The sequence below is a fragment of the Pleurodeles waltl genome, chromosome 2_2 (assembly GCF_031143425.1).
Source record: "Pleurodeles waltl isolate 20211129_DDA chromosome 2_2, aPleWal1.hap1.20221129, whole genome shotgun sequence".
NCBI classification, from domain to species: Eukaryota; Metazoa; Chordata; class Amphibia; order Caudata; family Salamandridae; genus Pleurodeles; species Pleurodeles waltl.
In genome coordinates, this window is record NC_090439.1 from 1,032,034,589 (window position 1) to 1,032,053,100 (window position 18,512).

Consider the following 18,512-nt stretch of genomic DNA (forward strand, 5'->3'; position numbering starts at 1 on the left):
GCTGCTCCTGCCTCTGTGCACATCCGGCGGAAATCCTTTGTGCACAGCCAAGCCTGGGTCCACGGCACTCTAACCTGCATTGCACGACCTCCTGAGTTGTCCTCCGGCGGCGTGGGACTCCTTTGTGCAACTTCGGGTGAGCACCGTTTCACTCCTCTTTGTAGTGCCTGTTATGGCACTTCTGCGGGTGCTGCCTGCTTCTGAGAGGGCTCCTTGTCTTGCTGGGTGCCCCCTCTGTCCCCTGACACAATTGGCGACATCCTGGTCCCTCCTGGGCCACAGCAGCATCCAAAAACTTAACCACATGATTTGCAGCTAGCAAGGCTTGTTTGCGGTCTTTCTTCAGGAAAACACTTCTGCACGACTCTCCACAGCGTGGGGCATCCATCCTCCAAAGGGGAAGTTTCTAGCCCTTGTCGTTCCTGCAGAATCCTCAGCTTCTACTGTCCAGTAGCAGCTTCTTTGCACCCACAGCTGGCATTTCCTGGGCATCTGCCCACTCTCGACTTGATCGTGAGTTTTGGACTTGGTCCCCTTGTTCCACAGGTACCCTCGTCTGGAAATCCATCGTTGTTGCATTGCTGGTGTTGGTCTTTCCTGCAGAATTCCCCTATCACGACTTCTGTGCTCTTTGGGGAACTTTAGTGCACTTTGCACACACTTTTCAGGGTCTTGGGGTGGGCTATTTTTCTAACCCTCACTGTTTTCTTACAGTCCCTGCGACCCTCTACAAGGTCACATAGGTTTGGGGGTCCATTCGTGGTTCGCATTCCACTTTTGGAGTATATCGTTTGTGTTGCCCCTATCCCTATGTGTCCCCATTGCATCCTATTGTAACTATACATTGTTTGCACTGTTTTCTAATACTATACTGCATATTTTTGGTATTGTGTACATATATCTTGTGTATATTTGCTATCCTCATACTGAGGGTACTCACTGAGATACTTTGGCATATTGTCATAAAAATAAAGTACCTTTATTTTTAGTATATCTGTGTATTGTGTTTTCTTATGATATTGTGCATATGACACTAGTGGTACTGTAGGAGCTTCACTCGTCTCCTAGTTCAGCCTAAGCTGCTCTGCTAAGCTACCATTATCTATCAGCCTAAGCTGCTAGACACCCTATACACTAATAAGGGATACCTGGGCCTGGTGCAAGGTGTAAGTACCCCTTGGTACTCACTACAAGCCAGCCCAGCCTCCTACAATGGGCAGGTGAAGAGGGTGACATTTAAAAAAGGAATGTATAAAGAAAAATTAGCAGAGAGCCATATTCATGATTTAGTCATCAAGTCAGACCCTGAATCTCACAGAATAGGGATGCCGAAGTCTTACCCACAGACTTGAGCCTCCCTGTTCACTAATGAACATGTTCGACTGTATGTTTGACTTCCTAGCCGCATGTAGCTCCACATGTTGCGCTATGTGTATATGGCACTTGAGTACAATGTCATATGTGTACATGCACCTCATGGCCAGATGTGTGCTTGCATCTATCTGCTTTTTGTAAGGCAGGTATTAGTGGTATAAAAAGATGTTGACAATTGTCTGCATTTACAAACATAAATGTGGATGGGATTGTCCAAGGTTTGGGTCTATCCTAGTTGGACATCGTCCTTACCTGTGGTGGACTGCCTAAACTCATGTACAGCTGTCCAAAGCTTCCTGGGTGTCCTTGATGTTTGAAAATAGGGTTATGAAATGTGTACCTAGCAGTGATGATCCATGTTTAGTACAAAGACATGTAAATCTGTAAATCACTTGTCCAAACCTAGGATACCCACTCATGATTAGCAACTGCATTCCATCCTGGCAATTCCATTTACAAATCACAGATCTTGTGGCCCTTGATTGTCATCCAGAAGATAGTCAGTAGTTGGCCTGTCACATGTGGAGGACTTGCAGTATTTTTTACGTGACTAATGGCTGAACAATGATGCATATGTCATTTAAGTTGGTACACATCTTTTAGAGCATTGCTGTTCTGTTAGAAAGGACATGTGTAGGCTGCATTGGCATGTACTTCCTCAGGGAGAATCTGTGATCTGTATGGTGATCTGGCCTGTTTCAGCTACATTAGGTGTATTGTCTGATTGTCATCAGTAGGTATATCACGCAATGAAGTACCTAATGTTTGGCTTTATCTTTTTTAACAGCAGCCAATCTGGATGCCAGCCAGATCCGTGAGTTTCAGCGCCGGGCGATGGGTTACCGCCACATTCTGGATGTGGAGTCTGGGTTCCGCTACATGGCACAGCGTTATCGCCATGAAAGAGCCTCAGGAGTGTTGAGGGCATTTGCCCAAGGGGGCCCTTCGGTGTCCACAATAGCCGCCACCACCAGCACCACCACTACGACCCAGGTGGCACCAAGGATGACAGCCACCACTGCAGGACCATCAACTTCCAATGCTCCAGGACCACTGACAGCAGCACCTGCCCCTCCCCCTCCAAGCATGGCACCACCAACTGGACACACATCAACAACTGGCACTCAGACCACCCCTGCTGCAGTCATTGACCCTGGTGATTTGAGAGTAATGCAATGTGACATGCAACGTATGTTGTGGAGACTGGACAGGCTGCAGCAGGAGGTGTCACAAATTAATAAGAGGGTGTGTGCCATAAAGAAGACCCTGCGGAGGGAGAACTTGTGACAATTATACCCTCTGCCATGATTCCCTCCCCTCTCTCCTCTTTCCTGGTTCTTTTAATTAGTGGGTTTTGGGGGCATAGTGTTAGGGTAGAATAGGCTGTTAGTTTAGTTAGTAGTTGTGGGGTGGGTTGGGGGTATGATATTTTTTAATGTTATTTTTTTATGTGGGTGGGTGGGGGATGATGTTGGGGTTTTGGGTTTAAAAAAAAATATATACATAAAAAAATATAAAAATACAAAAATATATATATTTGTTTAGTATAAGATAGTATGGGCCTGATTCTAACTTTGGAGGACGGTGTTAAACCGTCCCAAAAGTGGCGGATATACCACCTACCGTATTACGAGTCCATTATATCCTATGGAACTCGTAATACGGTAGGTGGTATATCCGCCACTTTTGGGACGGTTTAACACCGTCCTCCAAAGTTAGAATCAGGCCCTATGTGTTTAGGTTAGTATATGTTGTCCTCCATGCGTCCCGTCTTAGAAGAGGGGTGGGGGGTTGATGTTTAGAGTGTTTAGTTAAATGTGATAAGAAAGTTTAGCTTAGGTTAGTTAGGGCCAGTTGTGGGTAATGTATAGTTAGGATAGGTTAGGTTAGTTAAGGTGTTTTCCCTGGTTTTAGTATCCTTTTTTACAGATGAATAAATATTTAGGTACTCCTTTACAGTATGTGTCATATGCTTGGGTATCAGGGCCTTGGCATGGGTGAACAGTGTCTATTTAGTATTTGCATTTATGTCCCATCCTGCAACCAAATCCCAATTGAGATGTCACACTGGCAGGTACACCAGAGCTACTTTGTTAGGAATCTGCCATCCATTGCACCCGCCACTCAAGGTTACTATGGATCCCAATGTGTTGTTAATTATTGATGTATGTTTTCAATCTGACATACTTTGGGACCAGATTTGGTATTGAGGACACTGTGTTACGTCTGCCTGCAGCCTGATGTTCAAGGGAAGCCTGATAAGGTGAGTGATGGTAGACTCTCATGTAGTATTGTATACATGACTCATACCTATCATTTGTTACATTGCACAGCCAGGTTACTTAGTTGTACGTACACTCATACACATCCATTCCTGCTGTATGGTGTGTGGAAACAATTGTGACAAATGTCACATACGTAAAGATTGTCTAGATTGTCTAGGACAATAATTTGAAGGCAATATTTATCGGCTTAGACATCCCTTGAAGAAGACTTATTCTGCCCAACAGAGCATTTTACTGTATAGTTTCGAGTTACCTCAGAATTAACCTTCAGGAAGGGTAGATGATGGTACAATCCAGACCACAGTGCATGGTTATCAGTCCACATTCTTTCAGGGCAGTTATATTGACATTCTATGGGCATTGACATGAGGCAAACATCACTAATCACCCTCACTGTTGATGTGTCACATTACACAGAGACAAAGTGGTTGTTTAAGTGCTATTTATTTTAAAGTGCTCGAGTGCTATATTTACATTGTCCATGATTGTGAGTCCATGAGTGTGACATCTTCCATTGTGATCCTAAACAAGTGCAAAAGGACATGTCATTGGACATGCTGGTGAAGTATAATACAGTGCAGAGGGACATGAATTGACAATGAGGTAGTGAGAGACAATCACAGGGCATTGTGACAAGGTAAACAGTGGGCTAAAGAACAGTGCTTGTGAGCAGCTGTTGCAAGACTGGCATGTTACAAAGCACAGGACCTTGGTTATAAGTGGCCAGGTGGCAGGGACTAGTGCTACTGGGTACTCTTATGGGTGAAGGTGATCTGTTCCACGTCTTCATCTTCTGATGTGTGTGTTGTCTCCTCTGTCCTTGGTGGTGGTGGGTGTGAAGGGGCAACACACACCTCAGTGTTTGAAGACGTGGATTCAGAAGTCCCGGTAGCTGCCAACTCTGGGGCTATGAAGGGCAGTACTGCAGCAAGGAGGAGCTGCTGATTCTTAAGAATAGCAGCCACGTCACTGTGGTAGGCAGCCAGGTTGGCACTGAGGGAGGTCAATATTGCATTTGTGCACGCATTGAAAGGTTTGTTGTTGAAGGTGTTGTGTCAAATCGCTTACAGCTGTGCTGATTTCCTTCACACTTTTTCAAGTTCTTGCAAGATAGATGTTCGCCCTTGCGTGGCTGTTGCCTGTTCTGCAGTTGACATCATGCATGAACGCACCCCCTCTAAGCTGGATGCCATATTTTCCATCCCCACCCGCACCTCCTTGGCCAGCTCCCGCTGTACCTCAAATACAGTTCTCTCAAAGCTGGTGCCAGTGTCGTCAGAGTCCTCAGCTAGGTTGGAGCTGGCAGGTCATACAATTGGGGTCGTGGGTGGTTCCTCTGTGATGGCTGCTGTATCTGTGCTCCTCCTTGCGACTGAAGGTGGGGTCTGGAGGGTTCCAAGGGCATTTTGGAGGGTCTGCTGGCTGATGTTTGTCAGCTCGTCATCCATGTCATCAGGGAAGTCCAGGACAGGCATATCCCCAGGAGAGCCATCGTCCTCTGCAATGAGATATTGTACAATTAGTGTGTCTGTGTTGTGGCATTTGTAATGTGACGAGCCTGCCTTCCTATTAGTTGTACATTGTGATCTTGGTTCCTGTTCATTGTTCCTGTCTTTAATATTAGCATTCTCCCAGGCCTATGCCCCACCTGCATGTCACATGTTGTGGTCAGTTTGGGGACTTGTCAGCATCACATCCTCTAGGTGTAGGTTCTGCCCAAATTGTATATTGCCACCTTCTTGTCCTGCTCAACCCTCTGTCTACTTCCATTATCATTGTGGGGCCTTGCACTGGCTGTGGGTGTTCTGATGGCACTTGCACCACACTTAACAATCTTGAGCTTCCCCAGTCTCAGATATTTGATATCCAGCTATATGCTGCTGAGACATAGCATTTACTACGAATAGCATTGGCATGGCACACTACGTATATCAGCAGTGGTAGTGTGTAATGTTGATGTTGGGGAATGTTTGCTACATAGGATTGCACTGTTGGTCCTATCAGTGTTCCATTTCCTCTTCTGACTGTGCGGGTGTATTTGAGTATCCGGTGACATATGTCCTCCCCCTCAATGCTGTTGTCTGAACAGTATAACAGTTGGGATGTTGCATGGTTTCATTGGAGCTATTGTGACCCAGGCACAGGGTGGACCCTGACATATGCAGCATGGGTATGACATTAGTGTTGTGTACCTCATAATGTTTATAACAATGGCTGATGTTTGTAGCAACTATAGACATTCACATTTGACAGGATAGGCACATTTGTATTGATTACAGGGGATTGATAAAGTTGTCATCCTGAACCCTCTAATTTGGGTGTGTTTGATCCATGGGCACGTAACTGCCATTAGCTACTTGACCTGCACACACAGCAAAGGTGGTAGTGGTAACTGTTGTCAATATTACATTCCACTTGCGAATATGGCCTGAGACTGTTAATTGAGCCCTAATTCATGTAGGAAAAATACCAGCTGTTGTGTGACAGCAGAACAGTTTTAGGTTGTACCCTACCCTCCTTGACTGGCTTTACCTTTCCAACATCCTTGGCATGGCAGCATACCTCCATGCAAAGGTTGTTGGTGTAGTGTAGAACTGTGCCCCAGGTTTCCTCTGAACAGCCCATGCCCCCGTGCCGCCCCCCTTCACCAATTCCACTCCCTGAATATCATGACGTACATGCATTGTGAAGGAGGTATGTCCACCCTCCCTGCTTACAGTTAACATTTGTGCATTTTAATTCTCCATGCCACTTACCCTGCATCTGTGTTGTCTCTTGGTAGTCTGCGCTGTCCTGTCCTTGAATCCCTGTGACGATCTCCCCAAGGATGACGGCTGCCACCATCTCCTCTATGTGGTCCAGGGCCTCCTGCGGTGTAGGACTCCCACCTCCAGTCTGCAGTGCTGCCTTCCTGTTCCTGGCCATCTTTTCATTTGTCCTGCGCTTGCAATTATGCCAGCGTTTCTTGCACTCGATGACGGTTCTCCATACTTCTGCCACACTGTTTATCTTGTCAACAATTTGTTGCCATATTGCGTCTCTCCTACTAATTGGCAATTTAGAGGTGACAAAAAGTTAGTGCTGGTGTTTCATCACCTCTTTCACCAGTATGTCCTGCTCCTCTGCACTGGCCCAACACTTTCGTTTCTTCTTCTCCCTCTCCTGGGTCTTGTGTGGGTCCCCCTGGCTGGTTACTGGTCTGTTGTTATCTTCCTGGGGTCTGTCCAAGCATCTGGGATCCATTTTGGCTCTCCTTTGCACATTTTACAGGGTTTGTGCTGCTTTTTGACGCTACTGTGGCAAACAAATGCGCGTATCCGGTTTGCGATGTCGTTAACCGAATCAAAGTCATTTTCGCTGCGTTAACGATGTTTTTCTTTACGACGTGACACACTGGTTTGAGTAAAAAAAAATGACTCACACCAGTGGTTTGCTCCGCCATGCGTCGAAGTATAAATTTGACGCCAGAGCGGCACAAAGAAATGGCGTTAGCCGGCGCTACATTTTGTGACGCAAAACTGCATCGGCGCAGTTTTGCGTCAAAAAGTATAAATATGGCCCTAAATAACCTACAACCCTTCTAACTGCGGGATGTTGTTATATAGTGAATTAATGTCAACACCCACCAGGAGGTTGGTATCTTGATCAAAGGGCATATCCTCAATCTGAAAAATTAGATCCATTCTGTCCCTGTTGTAGGTAGAGGTGGCAGGAACAAATTACTTAATAATGAAATAACTATATTTACCTAAAAGAGACCCACACCAGGAGACAATTGGTTTACCAAGGGGATCATGAACATTTTTGTGAAATTTAGAAAGTACATATAGTACTGGTGTATAAGGGTGAGTGCTATTAAGGAAACCATGTTCTTTAATTGAGATGATTCCTAGGTGTAATGCCCTATCAGTGACTTCCATAATGCGTGACTTGATGCCCAAGAGAGGGTTTGACAGTTAAGGGATATAATGGTCTGTATTAGACAGTTGCAGTAGAATCTCAGCACTATATTTGTCAGAATCCATGATAATAATGCCCCGGTCCTTATATGCTGGTTTGATAACTAGACTCCAATTCTCTTTCAATATTATAAGGGAATATCTCTCGTGTAGGGTCAGGTTATACGGCATGTGCTCAAAAGATGTTTTAAAATCCTGAGCATACTGAATGACTTGCCTCTCAAAGGTTGATATTTTGGGTGGCATTGAAGATGATAGAGGGATGAAGGTAAAGGGAAGGTACATACTGGGAAGGTGGAAGGGGGATAACATATTTCTTGTTCTTGGGGTCTACAAGAAAATAAATATCTCAATCTATTCCTCCTGAAGAATTTCAACAAATCATCATGTAGATTAAAGACATTAGTACATTATTTTGGTACAAATGATAATCCCCTACTTAAGAGGTCAATTTCATGTGATGTTAAATAGTGTTTAGTAAGAATAAAGATCGGGATCAAATCACTCTGTGTATTTGTCATATTTTCGAAATCTTGGGGTAGTCTCCCAAAAGAAGGGAGAGATTTGTGGCTTTATCAGAATCAATTACTGTGGGGGCCCCCACTGGTAGAATTTCTTCTGGGTCTGGAGTTCCCTGGGGTAACCATAGTGGTAGTTCCCCACCGTCTCACACATCCATGGCCCCTTTCTAAAAAAAGGGTGGGTTACAGTGGTTGGGGTGGTCTATCGTAATCTGTGGTGAAACTAGAAACCTCACCTGTATCAGAGTCCTCAGTAGATGTATTAGAATAATCTAAAAAGGTAGATGTTAGAAATGAAGTGTTTGGTTGGCAGTCAGGTTACCCCCTGTCCAAGCAAGGACCCTCACTCTAGTCAGGATAAGTCACACACAATCCAAGTTATCCTGTGCCCACCCTCTGGTAGCTTGGCACTGATCACTCAGGCTTAACTTAGATGGCAATGTGTAAAGTATTTGTGCAATAAATAATGCAATAACACAGAATAGCACCACAAAAATACACGACACAGTGTTTAGAAAAATATAGAATATATATCTGGATAAATGCAGGTCAAAACGATCAAGATTTGATAAGCACAAGTTAAATATCACTTTAGAGAATAATAAAAAGAGTCTTTAATTCTTAAAAAGCAACAAGTGTCTGTTGCAAGCACAAAGTACCTGGTTTCTGTTCAAAATCTCCGCAAGGGGCTGCAGAGGAGTAGATGCCTGGAAAACGGGGAGGTGTGCATCGAGTTCTCCGTGGCACACAGACGATGCGTCGATAAGTTTTCATGCATGGAAGGCTTTGCGTTGATTTTCGATGCGCAGACTTGGATACTCTTCAGGTTGCGGGGTTTTCGGATGTCTAGGCGATGATGCAGAGAAATCATAGGATGAAGTCATAGGAGTTACGTTGATCTGGTGGGAGATGCCTGGAAATTTCTGCCGCACGACAGGTGCTGCATCTATCTTTCTCGCAGGAAGTCGGGCTGCATTGTTCTGGCTCAGCTTTGCGTTGATTCAGTGGGCTGTGCTTCGAAGGTCCGGTCGCAACGTTGGCGCTGCATCAATCTCCTCTCGGGGATCCGGGCTGCGTTGTTTTGTTTCAGTGAGCAGTGATTTTCTCACTGCAATATAGGATGTGTGTTGTTTCTGGCAGGCTGTGAGTCGAATTTCCGCCACACAGGGAGTTCTTTGCAGGAGGAAGTCTTTTTGGTCCTGAGACTTCAAGGAACAGGAGGCAAGCTCTATCCAAGCCCTTGGAGAACACTTCTCAACTGATCCAGAGGGCAGCCAGGCAGCAGGGCAACAGCAGGGCAGCAGTCCTTTGCAGAAAAGCAGTCAGGTGAGTCCTTTGGGCAGCCAAGCAGTTCCTCTTGGCAGGTTGCAGGTTCTGGTTCAGAGGTTCTTCACCAGTGGTATATTTTCCAGGAATGTCTGAGTTGGTAGGGTCAGAGGCCCTGTTTAAATACCCAAATGTGCCTTTGAAGCAGGGGAGACTTCAAAGAGTGGCTTAGTAGTGCACAAGATCCCCTTTCAGTTCCATCCTGTCTGCCAGAGTCCCAGTAGGGGGTTTGGCAGTCCATTGTATGAGGCCAGGCCACTGTCCTTTGACATGTAAGTGTCAGGCCCCCCACCCTCCCAGCGCAGGAAGACCAATTCAGTATGCAGATGTGTGCAGGTGTGACTGAGCATCCTGTGTTTGGGGTTGTCTGAGTGAAATGCACAAGGGAGCTGTCAAGTAACCTAGCCAGACGTGGATTGTAAAGCACAGTAGGAATTCAGTGCAGAAAAATGCTCACTTTCTAAAAGTGCCATTTCTAAAATAGTAATATTAAATCCAACTTCACCAGTCAGCAGGGTTTTGTATTGCTATTCTGGTCATACTAAATATGACCTTGTTACTCCTTTCAGTTCAGAATCTACCACTCAAACAGTATATGAGAGTAGCCTGAATGTTAGCCTACGAAAGGAGCAGGCCTCACAGCAGTGTAAAAACAAATTTAGGCGTTTTACACTACCAGGACATATAAACTGCACAGGCACATGTCCTGCCTTTTATCTACATAGCACCCTGCCCTAGGGGTTACCTAGGGCCTACCTTAGGGTGACCTATATGTAAAAGGGGAGTTCAAGGCTTGGCAAGAACTTTTAAATGCCAAGTCAAAGTGGCAGTGAAACTGCATACACAGGCCTTGCAATGGCAGGCCTTAGGCATGGTTAAGAGGATGCTTATGTGGGTGGCACATTCAGTGCTGCAGACCGACTAGTAGCATTTAATCTACATGTCCTGGGCACATGTAGTGCACTTTACTGGGGTCTTACAAGTAGATTTAATAAGCCAATTGGGTATGAACCAATGTCACCATGTTTTAAGGGAGAGCATATGCACCTTAGCACTGGTTAGCAGGGGTAAAGGGACAGAGACCTAAAACCAGCAAAAACACTGTCAAAAAAGTGGAGGAAGGTATGCATAAAGTTAGGGGTGACCACCCAAAGGCTGTCAGGTCTAACATGTGCCCCCCTCAGCTGAGAGTGGGCAGAGCTACCCAACCTCATTGGAGCTCTCGTCGCTAAGGCGGAAGTATCTGGAGAGACCATCAGCGTTGGCGTGGTCAATCCCCGGGCAATGCTCCACCGTAAAGTCCAGCCCCTGTAGGGAAATGGACCAACTCAAGAGTTTAGGATTTTCGCCCCTCATCTGCATGAGCCATCTGACGACCTGTGGTCTGTCTGAACCTGGAAGTGAGTCCCAAACAGGTATGGTCTCAGCTTCTTCAGTGCAAATGCTTCTCTTTCAATAGCACTCCACCTCTGTTCCTATGGTAATATTCTTCATCTGATAATGACTACTGGTTGGTCTAGGCCCTCCTCATTTAGTGCGCTAGAACTGCCCCTATGCCATGCTCTGAAGCGTCCATCTGCACAATAAATTCCTGGGAGTGGTCAGGTGCCTTGAGCACGGGGCCGTGCACATGGCTTCCTTCAGGGAGTCAAAGGCTTTCTGACAAGCCTCTGTCAAATTCACCAACCTAGGTTGTTTTTTGGATGTGAGTTCTGTCAAGGGTGTCACAAGGGTAATAACCAGTGAGGCACAAGAAGGCCATCACCTCAGTTTGGGTTTTAGGTGGTTGGCAGGCCTTGATAGTTTCAATCTTGGCCTGGAGGGGCTGAACCTTGCCACCACCTACTAGGTGTCCCAAGTATACCACGGAAACCTGCTCAATCTGGCACTTACTGGCCTTGATGGTCAGGCCTGCTTGTTGCAGGGCCTGAAGCACCTCCTTGAGGTGGAGCAGGTGTTCCTCCCAGCTGGAACTATAGACAGCAATGTCGTCTAGGTAGGCTTCATAGAAGGCATCCTTGCCAACTAGGACCCCGTTAACCAACCGTTGCCAAAGGGCATTACTCTGAACTGGTAATGGCCCTCAGGAGTAGAGAAAGCAGATCTCTCTTGAGCCCCTTTAGTCAGGCGATCTGCCAGTACCCTGACATGAGGTCAAAGGTACTAAGGAACTTGGCAGTGCCAAGCCTGTCTATGAGCTCATGAGCTCTGGGGATGGGGTGAGTACCTATCTTTGTAAAGGAGATGAGACCCCAGTAGTCCACACGGAAACTAAGTTCTTGCTTGGCACTAGGGGCAGCAGCCTTGGGAACCAACACTACTGGGCTGGACCAGGGACTACTCGGCTTCTCTATCACCCCAAGAGCCAGCATCTTGGAAACTTCATCCTTGATTCTGGACCTCACTTTGTCTGACACCCTGTAAATCTTATTCTTTACAGGTGGACTGTCTCCATGTCAATGTCATGGACACACAAGTGTTTGAGTCCAGGAGTGAGGGAGAACAGGGAAGAAAAATGCTCCAACAACTCATAGCAGTACCCCCTCTGGCCTAGAGTCAGGGAGTCAGCAAGATTAACACCCTCCACTGACCCATCACCTTCTTAGGCAGAAAGGAGGTCGTGGAGAGGCTCACTCTCCTCTTCCATGCCCTCATCTGTCACAAGGAGCATACTGACGTCAGTCCTTTCAAAATGAGGCTTCAGTCCTTTAATGTGAAGAACCCTCAGGGGGTTTCTAGGGATCTTGAGGTCCACTAGATAAGTGGATTCCCCCTTCCACTCATTGATTTCAAATGGGCCAGCCCAGTGGTCCTGGAGAGCTCTAGGCTCTACTGGCTCCATCACCCACACCTTGTCTCCCGGGGAGAATTCTACCAGAGTGGTCTTCTGGTCATACCACTCCTTCATCACCTCTTGACTTGCCTCAAGGTTGCGCTTGGCCTGTTTCCAGAAATGCTGTGTCTGGTTGTGGAGGACCAGCATGTAACTTACCACACCCTGGGGAGGTTTCTTGGGAGCTTTCTCCCACCCTTCCTTTACTATGCTTAGTGGTCCCCTGACCGGACGACCATAATGAAGTTCAAAGGGGCTGAACCCCACCCCTTTCTGGGGCACCTCCCTATAAGCAAAGAGAAGGCATGGCAAGAGGACATCCCGCTTATGCCTCGTGGCCTCAGGCAGGCCAGTGATCATGTCTTTCAGGGTCTTGTTGAATCTTTCAAAAAGCCCATTGGTTTGAGGATAGTAAGGGGGGTAAACCAGTAGATTACCCCACACTCATCCCACATGGACTTCATATATGCTGACATGACATTTGTGCCTCTGTCAGACACAACCTCCTTTGGGAATCCCACCTGGGTCAATATCCCCATCAGAGCTCTGGTTACCACCGGTGCAGTCACTGCCCTCTGGGTAGCGGGTGGCATGGTCCACCAAAACCAGGATAAACCTGTTGCCTAGGGCGGTTTTGGGGTACAAGGGACCAATGACGTCAATGACCACCCTTTCAAAGGGGGTGCCAATGACAGGGAGCGGGATCACAGGGGCCTTAAGCCTTTTCCCTGTCTTCCCACTAGCCTGGCAGGTTGGGCAGGCCCTACAGAAATTATCTGGAGCTATCCGCATTCTAGGCTAATGGAAGTGGGTGACAAGCCTGGCAAAGGTCCTGTCTTGCCCCAAATGTCCTCCCAGGCGGATGTCGTAAGCCAGGCCCAGTAGGAAGGCCCGGTAGCAGTGGGGGACTACCAACACACGTACTGCCCCAGCGTCCGGTACCTTAGGCTCACTGTAGAGGAGATAATTCTCCCAATATATGTGGTAATCGCCAGAGGCTTCACCTGCTGCTTCGGCTGAGGCCTGTTGCCTCATACCCTCAAAAGTGGGGCATTCTTTCTGTGCTTTGCCGAATTCCTCCCTTTTGGCCCACTTCCCACTTGCCAGCCAGCAAGCTCCAGCAGGTTATCCAGGTTGGCAATATCCTCCCAAGTGGGCTCAGGGGCCTCCTCTTCTGGGACCCCGTCAACCACTGTGGGAATATTTGGGCTGGTTTCCTGCGCCCCTTGCCCTGCCTCTGTGCAGCTGGCTGGGCCATTGGTCCAGGCTCCAGACGCCCTTGACTCCCTTCCTGGGCAGCCATGGGCCGTGTGGTTCTGCAGATCCATTCAGGAAAAACTAACATCTCCAGGTCGGTTCTAAGCTCTACCTCCTTCCAGGCAGTGTGCTCAAGATCATTGCCTAACAGACAATCTGCAGTCATGGCAGGACTCACAGCTACTTTTAGAGTACCAGAGACCCCCCCCCCACTCGAAGGGAACCAGAGCTACCAGTAGGTGGCTCTCGAGATTGTCAGCAACTATGACCTGGTGGAATGTATTAGGGATGACGTGCTGTGCTGACACTAGCTGATCCCGGACAGTATTCATACTGGCTCCTGTGTCACGCAGAGCCTCCACCCTTAGCCCATCAACAGTGACCCACTGCCTATACTTGGAAGTATTGGCTCGCATTTGGGCTTTTGGCACCATTTCCTTATCTCCCAGGGACACTAGTGATGTCTCTATCTGTTCCCCCAAGCTAACTGGGACCATCTCCCCCCCGAGTGCTACACTAGCCAACCCAGGTATCTGCCCTCCAGTGGTGGGCTGCACTCTCCTGGGACACTGGTAGTCACCCTTAGAGTGTCCCAACTTGAAGCACTCTAAGGCCCATATTTATACTTTTTGACGCAAAACTGCGATAACGCAGTTTTGCGTCAAAAAAATTTGCACCGTCTAACGGCATTTTGAAGCGCCATGCGGGCGTCAAATTTATACTTTGTGGTACGGCGGCACAACAAACAGGTGGGAGTCATTATTTCGTGACGCACACAGCGTCCGTCTGTCGTAAAGGAAACCAACGTAAATGCGACGCACATCACTGTGGGTCGATTTACGAAAGCGCAATTGTGAAAACGCTGTTTTTTTTCACGCTATTGCGTTACTTTTTTGCGCGAAAACTGCCCTTTCACCAGAGGAGAGCCAAAATGGATCCCAGATGCCCCAACAGACCCCAGGAGGATGAGAGCAGACCAGGAACCAGCCAGGAGGATCCATACAGGAACCAGGACATTTAAAAAAAAAAAAAGAATGTGTCGCTTCAGTGAAGAGGAGCAGGAAATCCTGGTGAAAGAGGTGACGGAACACCAGCACCAACTTTTCATCTCCTCAAAATTGCCACTCAGTAGGAGAGAGGCCATCTGGAAACAAATAGTGGACAAGATTAACAGTGTGGCTGAAGAACGCCGCACAGTCACTGAGTGTAAGAAACGCTGGCATGACTGCAAACGTAGGACAAAAGAGAAAATGGCCAGGAACAGGAAGGCAGCAATGCAGACTGGAGGGGGGAGTCCAGCACAACAGGAGGCCCTGGACCACATGGAGGAGATGGTCGCAGCCGTCATCCCGGAGGAGATCGTCACAGGGATTCAAGGACTGGACAGCGCAGACTACCACGACACAACGCACATGCAGGGTAAGTCGCATGGGGAAATCAAATGCAATAATGGGGACTGTAAGCAGGGGGGGGGGATACCTACTACACAATGCATGTAACTTAGCACATATAAGAAGTGGCATGGGTAAAGGGGCACGGCAGGGGGGCATGCCCAGTACTGACCGAAGCTGGGGCACGACAAAATACAGCAACAACAACAGTCCCATGGGGACATCCTGTAATTACAACAAGAGAGCCAAGGGAAAGCAGTGACAGGTGGGAAGGCCACTACCTCAAATCCACATCCAGGCACTTGTAGTGCAAAATCTAATCTACATCAACTAGGTCCCTCTCTGTAATGCAGTAGCAAAAACAACAACTGCAATGTAACTGCCACAACAGTTGACAATAACACCTCTCATCTCTGTGCAGCTATAGTACCAAATGGCAGGAACCCCCCCCTGGAACATACATACCTAAATTAGGGGGTGAGGATGACATCCGCAACTACTCCTAGAAATAAGACAAAGGTACCAGTACACTCAAATGCCGAATGTCCATACCTGACACATACATAAGCCTAAGTAAACAGCAATAGGAGCCACACAGCACTAACGACACACACATGCTGCATACGTCAGGGTCCCTCACGTGCCTGGCTAACAAGGCTACATCACTAATGTCATACTGCTCAGACAACAACATTGAGGAGGGGACACAGGCAACTGGTCACTGAAACACACCTGCACAGTCTGACAAACAAATAGGACATTCATATGATAAACAGGCAAATCCAGTAAGACACACATGACCCAACATCATCTTCAAACATCAGCAATGTTTACATCCATACCACATCCTAACATTGACATGCATAGGTAATGCCACGTAACATGTACAGTTCATGCAATGTGAATAAAAAGTGTATGGGGCAGGGCCTGAGAGGCAAGTGTGCTGGCAGGGCAGTCACAACACCCACAGTCAGTCAAAGTGTATTGTGGCAAGTGAAACGTATACATTGCGCATTAGCTTCAGGCTTTAGGCCTTTGTGCATCTTACCCTGAATGTACTTATACTCATTTGCTCACATCTAAGAGCCTCAGAGCACTTTGCACTAAATGATTCTCATTGCCCTTCCTATCACTTAACGTAGCAAATAGCCAGTCTTAAGGTGTGGTCAATTAGTCAAATCACACTGTTTTGCCTACTTCTGCACTGGAGTTTGCCAGAACATATTCACTCTGTGCCCCAGTCAAGGATACAGTCTGGTATGTTGCTGATAGATGTGGTAGGGGTTAAGGTTTGGCATTCCTGCGTAGGGAAACTTTGTCATCACCATGACATATGACTTTTAAAATCACTTCCTTGTCCCAAGACACGCAAGAGGGAGTTTCCAAACAGAAAATCACAACTAGATGCTGCCTGCCTTGCTGCTGATGCACAACCAGATCACAGCCCATTCCTCTGATATGAGGGATGATGTCTCCCCTGTGATTCAGACAGGCAAGCTCCAAACTTAACATGCTGTGCTATACATAGAACAAGCAGAGGGAGAGTAGAAACTGTTAGGCACCATGATAGCTGTGTACTAATGTATTACTCTCCTGCGGACTATTTCAATTCTAACAGTGTGTATTGTTTGGGTTATTGGGGCTCACACCTAAATTTCTACAAGTCAATTGTACAATGAAACTTCATATTAAACAAATACTGTCTTTGTCCTTTGTGTATGGGAACATACCGGAAAAGACATAATTGTGTAGGATCTGAGTGACCACGACTTCCCTGAGAAGTTCCAAAGATGTCATGCGCTCGGATGTCTAAACATTCCTTTGATGTGGGAGACCAGAGGCACTGCTAGTTAGTCTGAGCAAAATGAAATATCTGGGTGACAGAGTTATTTACAAGTGGGTCAGACTTAGTCCCCCACACCATTAGCTATTCTGCTGCTTAGAAAGCCAAGAATCACATGTAGGATAATGAGAGCACACCCAACAAAATGTCCCTCCATAACAATAGTTAAACACCGAGGGAGGAGTAGGACAAAAAAAAGCCTATTCCTAAATTATTACAAAGCAACACCTAGAGGCGACCTGGCAGACATGTCTGATAGCTCCATATCATACATGTGACACACAGGTGGGCCATAGGCCTATAACAATGCCCTATGACGGACAGCAGATACCAAGACAAACACAGAGTACAAAGTTAAGGCATCCAAAGGCTTGTATCTTAGTGCAAAATTGTCCCAACACAGACACACTAATTGTACCCTGTTTCATTGCAGAGGAACACGGATCTCCTGTTGATCTGCCTGTCCATGAGTTCCCTGATGACATGGATGACGAGACCATCAACCTCCCACCAGAGACCATTCAAATGGTCCTTGAAAGCCTCCAAACCCCACCTTCAGTCACAAGGAGGAGCACAGAAGAAGCAGCCACCACAGGAGAACCACCCGCCACCCCAATTGTAAGACCTGCCAGCTCCAACACAGCTGAGGACTCTGACGACACTGGCACCAGCTTTGAAAGAACAGTCGTTGGGGTCCAGCGGGAGCTGACCAAGGAGGTGCGGGTGGGGATGCAAACTATGGCAGCCAGCCTTGAGGGGGTGCGTTCGTGCATGTTGTCAACTGCAGATCAGGCAGCTGCAATGCAAGCACGAACATCGCTCTTGGAGGAACTTTTAAAAACACAAAAGGAAATCTGCACAGCTGTCATCCAGTTGACACAACAACTCCAACTGCAAGCCAGTCAACGTGTGCACGAATGCAACTTAGAACCCCTCAGGGCCGACCTGGCTGCCTACCATCATGATGTGGCTGCCATTCTGAAAAACCAGCAGGCCCTCCTTGCTGCAGTACTGCCCTTCATTACTCGACAGGGAGCAGCCCCCGGGATGTCTGCCTCCATGTCTTCTAACACTGAGGTGTGTGTTGCCCCTTCACAACCAACAACCACAAGGACACACCAGGCAACACACACATCAGAAGAAGAAGACATGGAACAGATTACATTCACACGCAAGAGTACCCGGAAGCCCTAGTCCCTGCACCATGGCCTACTCTGACCAAGGTCCTACGTTTTGACACATGCCAGTCTCACTACAACTACACTCAATGACTGTTCGGCAATCCACTGTATGACTTGTCCCTATTGCCAGTGAATGTCTCTCTCCTACTATTTGGCAATTCCTGTTCTTCTGCACTGTCTATGACATCACCCCAGCATGTCAGGAGCATCATCCACACCCCGTCTGTAGGATCACCATGTAAGATTGCACCAGAACGGACTCAGCTAACATTGTGAATGGACATTTTGCACTACACCACCTATAAATAAATATCACTTGCACACCTATTGTGTCTCTGTGTTATTTCACACTTCAAATGTGCAGTACATAACTCCAAAGTGGCTGTGTGGCAACCATGTAGATTCTCTATACTACTGTCCTGATTTCATGTATACTGAAACATCTGTGCATCGGCCAGGATTGCATCATAGCCTTACTATACTGAGGAAAATAACTGATGAAGGGACTAAGCACACACAATCATGCTGTGTTGGACAGAATG